A 10,398-nucleotide genomic window follows, 5' to 3' on the forward strand; every position below is an offset into this window, starting at 1 on the left:
GACTGCAGCCCACCAGGCTCCTCCGTCCATGGGATTTTCCAGGCAAGAGTACTGGAGTGGGGTGCCATCGCCTTCTCCACTTCTTGGCAAAACAATGGCCCATTCAACCAGGTCAGTTAAAATAGCAATGATAAAATGACTGACTTACCAATTATTTTTATTTCTCAACTAGTTGTTTTGGTGTGTAAACACACAGCTTACTCTTTTGTTAGAGATTATGCCCATTTTTGGCAGAAAATGCCAATGTTACGAAGCCATAAAAACACCTATGATGTTCTTATAAAGGTTGCATATCTCTCTCTGGTTGCACCCTTTCTGATTTCTTGATAGACTGATCAGTAAATTGGCTGAGAGCCCATGCTTTTAGCCATGCCCCATGTTACTCATCTTGCTTCTAAAAATACCATCTTCTTTGTACTTTGAGCAGAGACCATGTTGTCAAAGCAAGGTTGTGTCTTAAAGAGTAACACTCTGAACATCAAGTTCAAGGTTACCAAGTGCTTCACACCTCTTGACTGGAATCTTAAACTTAAAAAAAAATTTTTTTAGAGTGGTTTTAGGTTCATAGCAAAACTGATAGAGAAAAAAGAGACTTCCTGTATATTTGCATCCCACACATCCATACATCTGTGACCAGGTTTCTCCACCAGAGTCATATGTTTGTTACAATTGATAATCCTATATGGAGCAATCATAATTATCGAAGGGGCTTCTCAGGTGACATAGTTGGTAAAGAATCCGCCTGCAATGTAGGAGATGTGAGTGGGATCCCTGGATCAGAGAGATCCCCCAGGAGGAGGAAATGGCAACCCACTCCAGTATTCTTGCCTGGGAAATCCCATGGACAGAGGAGCCTGGCAGGCTGCAGCCCATGGGGTTGCAAAGAGTCGGACACGACTGAGCACTCATGAATGCAATTATCCATAGGGTTCAACTCTTTGTGTGGTATAGCCTGTGGGTTTGGACAAATGTATAATGATGTGTATCCATCATTAGAATTTTAGCCAGAGTATATATTTATTTTTTGCTGTGCTGGGTCTTTGTTGCTGCGAGCTGGATTTCCCTAGTTGTGGCAAGTGGCAATAAATTTGATGCACGGGCTTCTCACCATGGTGGCTTCTCTTGTGGAGCTCAGGATCTAGGAGCATGGGCTTCCATAGTTGTGACATGTGAGCTTAGCTCCCTTGTGGCATGTGGAATCCTCCTGGACCAGGGATCAAACCAGTGTCCCCCGTGTTGGCAAGCAGATTCCCAACCACACTGGACCACAGGGAAGTCCAATCCAGAGGATTATCACTGCCCTAGAAATCATTTGTGTTCCACTTCTTCATCCCCTAATCCAAGCCTCCAACCCCTGGTTATCACTGAACTTTTTTAGTGTCTTCGTAGTTATGCCTTTTCCAGAAAGTCCTACAGTTGGGATCACACTGTATATAGCCTTTTCAGATTGGCTTCTTTCCCATGGTAATATGCATCTAAGCTTCTTCTGTACCTTTTCATGGCTTAATGGCCCATTTCTTTTTAGTGCTGAATAATACTACATTATCTGGCTGTATCACAGTTTATTAGTCAACCTTCAAAGGACATCTTGGTTGCTTCCAAACTTTGGCAAATATGAATAAAGTTGTTATAAATATTCATGAACATGTTTTTGTGTGGACATACCTCTTCGTCTCCTTTGCATAAACATCAAGAAGCATGATTACTGGAGAAGACTCCTGAGAGTCCTTTGGACAGCGAGGAGATCAAAACGGTCAATCCTAAAGGAAATCAACCCTGAATATTCATTGGAAAGACTGATGTGGAAGCTGAAGCTCCAATACTTTGGCCACCTGATGCAAAGAACTGACTTACTGGAAGAGACCCTGATACTGGGAAAGACTGATGGGAGAAGGAGAAGGGGATGACAGAGGATGAGATGGTTGGATGGCATCACTGACTTGATGGACATGAGTTTGAGCAAGTTACGGGAGATGGTAAAGGAAGCTTGGTGTGCTGCAGTCCATGGGGTCTCAATGAGTCATATACAACCTAGTGAATGAACAACAGCAACAGTAAGAGTATGTTTAGCTTTGTGAGAACCCACCAAACTGTCTTCCAAATTTTGCATTCCCACGAGCAATGTATGAGAGTTCCTCCTGTTTCATGTCCTTGGCAGCACTTGGAGTTATCAGTGTTTCAGAGTGTGGCTATCCTAGACTATTAGACTTTTCAAAAGGTGACGTGGCTGTCAGAAATTTCCAAGTACAATTTCGGCTGAGTGTCCTTCATGCCAAGAAACAGGTCTGTGCTCTCAAGTTTCTTGAAAAAGACTCTGGAGGCAGGCACCTCTGACCTTGAGAAAGTTAGTTCAACTTTCTTCGCCTCAATTTTTCCTCTTTTGGAAAATGGGACAATAACCGTATCTTCTTTATAAGCTCTTGTGAGAGTATGTGTGTGGAACAGTGCTTGGCATGTATAAAACACAATATGTGCTCAGCTGCTTCATTCATGTCCAACTCATTGCAACACTACGGACTGTAACCTGCCGGGCTCCTCTATCCACGGGATTCTCCAGGCAAGAATACTGGAATGGGTTGTCATGCCCTCCTCCAGGGGATCTTCCTGACCCAGGAATCGAACCCTTGTCTCCTGCCTCTACATTGCAGGCAGATTCTTTATCCACTGAGCCACCTGGGAAGGATGTATATATATACATATATATACACACACACACTTATAGCTGACTACTTTGTTGTACAGCAGAAATTAATACACTATTGTAAAGCAATTATACTCCAATTAAAAAATAAAGTTCTAAGGAACAGGGCAGGAATATTCTTACCCTCCCCTGACAGCGGAAAGAGGGACCAAATTTTGTTTATTTAAATTGAAGTACAGTCGATTTACAATGTGATAGTTTCTGGTATACTGCAAAGTGATTCAGTGTATGCATATTCTTCTTCAGATTCTTTTCCATTCTGGGTTATCACAAAGTATTGAATATAGTTCCTGGTATTATGCAGTAGGGCTTCATTGTTTATTTTCTACATGGTAGTGTGTACATGTTAATCCCAAGCTCCTAGTTTACCCCTTCACCTATCCTTTCCTTTGGTAACTGGAGTCTGTTTCTGTTTTGTAAGTTCATCTGTATCATTTTTAAAGATTCTACTTATAAGTGGGGCTTCCCTGGTGGCTCAGAGGTAAAGAATTCACCTGCCACACAGGAGATGTGGATTTGATCCCTGGGTCGGGAAGATCCCCTGGAGAAGGAAATGGCAGCCCACTCCAGTATTCTTGCCCGGAGAATCCCATGGACAGAGGAGGCTGACGGACTACAGTCCATGGGGTTGGAAAGAGTCAGACACGACTGAAGCAACTGAACACACACACACGCTTTCTTCCAGAAGCAGAGTATCGTTCTGCTTTCCTTGTCTAGAGGAATTTTCTCTCCAAAGTTTTCAGAATTACAGAACATGAAAATTCATTTTAAACCAGTATTGTAGCAGTACCGTGACTGCGGAAAGAAATTTTGTTATTTTTGGACATTTACTTTGACGGTTAAATACAATCATGTGTGTGTGTTTACATGCGTGTGTGTGCTCAGTCGCTCAGTTGAGTCTGACTCTTTGCAACCCCGTGGACTGTAGCCCACCAGGCTCCTCTGTCCGTGGGACTCTCCGGGCAAGAATACTGGAGTGGGTTGCCATTTCCTTCTCCAGGGGATCTTCCCGACCCAGGGAAGGAACCTGCATCTCCTGTGTCACTTACGTTGGCAGGCAATAATTCTTTACCAATGTGCCATCCGTGAAGCCTCGCATTTACCCAGGGTCACCCAAAGTAAGCTAATGTGTATCTTCACCATTACTCATGGTCTGGGAGATTTGAAAGCTGATCTGTGCAAACTGCAGCAACTCCCACATAGACTCGGAGAAGCCGTGCAGCGGGGTCTGCGCCAGCATGGTTACCCGTGTGGACAGTGGGGCTCAGCGAGGCTCAGTAAGGCGACCACAGTCACAGGGTCAGAAAGACTGACTGGGCTTCCCCGTCTGGGTCTCGCAGCTTAGGACTGGACTCCGCTTCCCCAGAAGGCTTTCCTCCCCAGGCTGCAGCAACTCCCTGTATCTGAGCATTACTTCCAATTCATCTCCTCTGCCTCCTCTTCCGTTCTGAAAGCCTCCGCCACACCTGTAGGCTCCACGGCCACAACACACCAGACAGATCCTTCTGGAAGTGTCTGTCCAACCCCCTTACTACAGGTTAAAGGCATGGGGGCTGCACCTAGGGGAGCATGTGGGATCCTTGTTCCCTGATCAGGGATTGAACCCATGCCCCCTGCATTGGAAGGGCAGAATCTTAACCACTGGAGGGCCAGGGAATTCGCCTCATCTGGATGCATTGCTACAAGTGATTTTTGACTATACCCTGCCGCCTTCTATTCTGTACTCCTTTTGAACCTTTTCTGCATGGAGCAGCCAGGGCGATCATTTTAATGGGCTTGAAGCCTTCCAGTGGCTTCTCTTCCCACTGACTCTAACACCCCCACGTGTGGACTACTGCAGCCGAGCCTGGCGCTCAGACCTCTGTCCTCCCTGCCTTTCTTAACTCCTGACAATGGGACTCATTCCTGCTCCTCAGGGTTGTTGAGAAGCTGCCCTCCCTCAGGGGTTTTTGTACCTGCTCTTTCATCCTTCTGGAATTCTCTAACTCCATAGAACTTCATCAGATCAGATCAGATCAGTCGCTCAGTCGTGTCCGACTCTTTGCGACCCCATGAATCGCAGCACGTCAGGCCTCCCTGTCCATCACCAACTCCCTGAGTTCACTGAGACTCACGTCCATGAGTCAGTGATGCCATCCAGCCATCTCATCCTCTGTCGTCCCCTTCTCCTCCTGCCCCCAATCCCTCCCAGCATCAGGGTCTTTTCCAAGAACTAGATTAAATCTTGAGATTAGCTCTAGCCAATCTTCCCTGCAAGGAAGCTTCCCTGGTGGCTCAGATGGTAAAGAATCTGCCCACAATATGGGAGACCTGGGTTCGATCCCTGGTCGAGAAGATCCCCTGGGAAAGGGAATGGCTACTCACTCCAGCAGTCTTGCCTGGAAAATTCGACGGGCAGAGGAGCCTGGTGGGCTACAGTCTATGGGGTCACAAAGAGTTGGACACGACCGAGTGACTAACACACTAGCCAATCTAAAAGATCACCTCTTTTCAGACTGCCCCAAATAAACCAGGTTTTCAGACACTTTCTATCACATTATCCTATTCGCATTCCTAATAAACACAGCTTATCTATTTTATAAGCCATCCTTATTTAATATAAAAATACTCGTATAAAGTATACTTTTTATAAAGTATTGTATGACGTATATAAAAATACTTAAACAAAAAAACAAAAACCCTAGCTTCTTCATATTAGCACGTATGGTAGTGAACAAGCCTTGCTTATCTTGCCGTTTTCTGCATTCTCAGTACCCAGCAACGCTCGTGAATGAACGCAGGGGTGATGTTAGGTCTCGGTTTTTTCCTATTTCGTAACATCGTGCTTTCTCGTTATCGTCCCGCTTGCTGAAACGACAGGCGTTCACCCCACGGTGAGGAATGCAGACTCTGAAGGGCGAGAGATAAACACAGCTCAGCGCCAGGCTCGGTTACTCACTAGCTGGGGAGTTTCAGACGAGGGAGTTCCTCAGTGTCCGCCTCTGTAACATAAAGCTAATAGTTGTGTCCACCTCATGGTGGAGACAATTAAACTGAGACAATTAAACATGGAAACACGGTAACAATGATAAAATACAGAGTACCCGGCCTGCCACATTGTAAGCACCCTATCGGTGCCAGCTATTCTTACTGTAGGATGAGTATATACATTATTTAGGTCGAATAGTTTTGTTATATATAAAAAACCATTACATTTATATGCTTTTATTGCTTATTATATACATCTACATTATAGATGTAGTGTTAGCTATTTAAAAAAAATTATTCTATTGTTTGATAAAGTAGCGAATAGAAAGTGTTACATGATGTGTGACATACCATAAATACAGATGCCAGCCTCTCTTTTCTCAGCCGGCTCTCATACAACATTCAGATGGATCACTCCTGGCGCCCTCGCGCGCTCCCTATTTCCCTCCCTTCTCCCTTCCCTCTCTCCGTGCCTCTCTCTGTTTCCAGTAGCTTTTATTTATTTATAGTAAGAACCCCCAACATGAGATCTACCCACTTAACGTTTATTGAAGTGCACAACACAGCAGGGTTAACTACAGGCACCTCGTTGTACAGTGAACATCTAGAACTTACTCATCTTGTATGACAGATGAGTATTTTTATGGACAAAGTTTTGATGAAGTAAACAGCAGCTGCAGAATGCAGCTACGACAAATGTCCTGAAGGTGGCAGCAGAGGACTGAAGTTTGGAAAAAGGTTTGGGGAAAAAAAAAAAAAAAATCTGTAAAGAATCTCTGCCTGTAACGCAGGAGACGGGGATTCGATTCCTGGGTCGGGAAGATCCCCTGGAGAAGGGAATGGTAACCCCCCTCCATATTCTTGCCTGGAGAATTCCATGGACAGAGGAGCCTGGTGGGCTGCAGTCCATGGGGTTACAAAGTCAGACAGCGTCCTTGCAGACGCCCTATGTGATTTGAAGGCGTGAGAAAGGTTATCCCATGGGTCTCTTCTTGTATCTTAAAATTCCCTTTCATTATCACTGCTGGGAAGGGATGTGTCGTGGTATTGCAGGAAGCTTCTCTAAATGCAAATGATATCCTGGAACAGGGAGCTTGCTATTATTCATCAAAACCTCAGGCAAAAATGAGAGCACCTGTGTATCAACAGGACGGAATGAAGTGGACCTGGCGGTGGAGGTGAGATTGGGGCAGGAAGAAAACGGCGTGGGTTTGGGCGCGCCCCAGGACACCTTGATCTGCAGGGAGGAGCACAGCCAGGGAAATCCCGAGCTAAACCATTTAAATGGTGGGGCCAGAGCAGTCCTCTCCTGTCTGGGTCTAAGGTTTGAGCCCTTGGAACATCATCATCCATCAAGTTTAAATAAATGTAGATTCAAAAATGTCTATATGTACAGAATAGATTCTCAGTATCTTCTAGGGATCAGGTTAGCAATAAAATGGATAAAAAGAGGCCAGGAATACTGTCAAGGGTTCAGAGTGACTCTCTGAAATTAAATGTGAAGTATTTCGTATCTACCACCAGAGGGCAGTATTACCCCACCAAATGTTTACACCCCAAGGTTCCCTCTTGCAAGCTAAGCGGACCGTCTACAACTAACTACACGTGTTTCCCATTTGTATCAGTAATTGAAATTTGCTTATAAGCAGCAATTCTGCCTGCAATGCAGGAGACCCGGGTTCGATTCCTGGGTCGGGAAGATCCCCTGGAGAAGGAAATGGCAACCCACTCCAGTATTCTTGCCTGGAGAATTCCATGGACAGAGGAGCCTGTCAAGCTACAGTCTGAGGAGTTGCAAGAGTCAGACACGACTGAGCAGCTAAACTACTACTACTATAAGGAGCAATTTATTCTTTATTTGTGTTTTTCCCATAAATAACAAATACTTTTTTTTGTTGTTGTTGCTAATACTGACTGCTTTAGATATACTTCAGTTATTATCTGAGATTATTAGATGAGCACCTAAAGGTGGTATTGTCTGTGACTCCAGGCATTTTGATTCAAAATTGTCAGTTAAAAAAAAAAAAACTAAGCAGCATGTGAATTGACATATGAAACCCTCCTAGCCAGAATATACCAACTGCTGTTGATTGCAAGACAAAACAACATAGAACTTGTTCAGTTGGTAATTTACTCTTCCTGATTTGCATCTATGGCTTTTTCCTAGTAGGATAAAGCAAAATGGTTGCAACATATAGTTCATATGGTTTACACATTCAAAGCCATTTTTGTATTAATGCATTTGGTGGTTGAGAGTTTGCAAAGGCAATTATCAAACAAAATAGTACATGGAGACAACCTGGTCCAAGCCTTACACACGGCAGAGATCGTAAAGACACAGAGGCTGCTGCTCCGTTAATGAAGAGATATGAGCGATTAGGGGACAGCTACAACAGGCCTTGGCTAGGGTGGTACAGAAGCAGCCAAACAGTGACACACCCTGCTGATGCTTTCGGAGATGCATGACAGGGTGAGCTGTCTGCTAGGCATCCCCAGATCACTGTATCAGTGCAGGAAAAAGAGCAAAACTTCCTATCTTCAAGAGACACTGCAGACCACAGTGTTTAGCAAGGAACCATTAACACCTTTCGAGAATAGCAGATCCATATTTTTCTCGTTGCTGGATTTGGATTTAAATCTCCCGGGCAAAGTTAAAAGCATACTTCTGGGGCAGTTTTTGCTGGGATCTGCTGAGTGTCTGGTTTCTTGGACAGCTTCAGAGTGATAGAACATTTGGTAGACATAGTGACATTGGGGGCTTCCCTTGTGGCTCAGTTGGTAAAGAATCTGCCTGCAATGCTCCGCTTTCAATGCAGGAGACCTGGGTTCTTTTTGTGGCTTGGGAAGATCCCCTGGAGAAGGAAATGGCAACCCACTCCAGTATTCTTGCCTGGAAAACCCCATGGACAGAGGAGCCTGGAGGGCTGCAGTCCGTGGTGTTGCAAGAGTTGGACATGACTTAGTGACTAAACCATAGTGACATTACAGCTTCGAGACACTATTGGGCCCTACAGGGCATATGTAACAGGCAAAGATGAGTGGCCTTAATGCCTGGGATCATTCAATTTTCCCCATCTCCTCTTGTTTTAGACTTCTTTCCCCTAGTAGGTGTACGTGGGGCCAATTCCTTAAGTAAGGTCTCTTGTTTGGACCAGTTTAGACTCTGGCCATTTTCAAGCTTTTCTCTTCCTTCCTTCCTTCCCTACGTGCTTCCTCATCTTGCTCCTTCCCTCCCTGTCTTCCTTCCAAGCATCCTAATGCCTTGTTACTTATTGTAGTCTCTTCATTTTCGATCCAGACATTAGAAGCAAGTATTTTATTTAACATATTTCCTGTTACAGACTGAATTGTATCCCCTCTTTTGACATAGATGTTGAAGTCCTTGCCTGCAGTAACTCAGAATGTAACTGTATTTGGAGATAGGTCTCTCAAGAGGTGAGTGAGGGCTCAGTCGCTTCAGTCGTGTCTGACTCTTTGCGACCCCGTGGACTATAGTCCGCCAGGGTCCTCTGCCCATGGGATTCTCCAGGCAAGAATACTGGAGTGAGTTCTTTCAACAGATTATTTATGTTATGTTCGTTGCTCAGTGGTGTCCGACTCTTTGCAACCCCATGGACTATCACCCACCAGGCTGCTCTGTCCATAGGATTTTCGAGGCAAGAATACCGGAGTGGATTGCCCTTTCTTTCTCCAGGGGATTAACTAAGGTTAAATGAGATCATCAAGGTGGCCCTAATCTAATGCTTGGTGTCCTTATCAGGAGACATTAAGATGCAGACACACAGGGCAGAGATCACGTGGAGAAATGGAGGTGGCCGTCCACAAGCTAAGGAGAGAGGCCTCAGAGAAAACCAAACTTGCTGGCATTTTGATCTTGGGGTTCCAGCCTCCAGAACTGTAGGACAATGATTTTCTGTGGTATACGAGGCTCTAGTCTGTGGTATTTTGTTACAGCAGCCCTGGCAGGAATTCATCCCCTTAGAATATGTGTAAATAACAGAATAGTTCTGGAATTTGTGCCTCATTCTTGCTCAGGAACCATGCTAATCGTCTCTGTATCAATCTAATTTTAGCAGACGTGCTACCAAGGCTAGCCCTCAGCATGGATTTCTTAACCCCCTAATTTACCAAAGCTTTAAAACCTGAGCTTTCCTGGAGTTCGGGTCTTACGCCTTCTGTTGCCACATCCCAACGTTGCTGCCCGCTTGGCATTTGATGAGTGTGAGGAGACCCCGCATCACAGCATTTCTGAGCAGTTTCAGGGCCCTGCCCCCACGCGGTACAGCACGTTCATTCACTTTCATATTTAACATCACCATGAGTCCAAAAGCATCATCGAAAATTGAAACACTCTTAGAAATGGTGGCATGTGGGTGGGGAGGAACTGGGGACTGACTAAAGAGAGAAAGTTGGTCGAAACCTTTCTTTCACTGCTGTTGCAGGCAAAACGTTTCTCCGTCAAGAGAACGGCCATGTGTCTACAGAGCTCATTAAAATTCCGTGTTTGGGTGAAAATATTGAAGTAAAGTACTGCAGATGGCAGCATGGCATTACACATGATGATTCTGGAGCAAAGTCGCAGCGTCATTGTCCCACTTTCCTTTTTTTTTTTCCTAGTGGGTAAGTTACTGGAACCTTTTAAAATACGATTATTTATGGTGAAAACTTGGACAGGCAATTATGCCTGTTTTTCAAGTTCACTTCCATGGCCTGCAACGGCAACGTACCAG

The 10,398-nt window shown here is 44.9% G+C and overlaps 1 non-coding gene across 1 annotated transcript; it reads right to left on the bottom strand.

The window, feature by feature from the left end:
- Nucleotides 1-9,658: 9,658 nt before the first annotated feature.
- LOC133255092 (U6 spliceosomal RNA) lies at nt 9,659-9,765 on the bottom strand. Its single transcript, XR_009738874.1, has one exon. It is a non-coding gene; the product is annotated as a U6 spliceosomal RNA (small nuclear RNA).
- Between the last annotated feature and the right edge of the window lie 633 nt (nt 9,766-10,398).

Source organism: Bos javanicus, chromosome 1 (assembly GCF_032452875.1).
Source record: "Bos javanicus breed banteng chromosome 1, ARS-OSU_banteng_1.0, whole genome shotgun sequence".
NCBI lineage: Eukaryota > Metazoa > Chordata > Mammalia > Artiodactyla > Bovidae > Bos > Bos javanicus.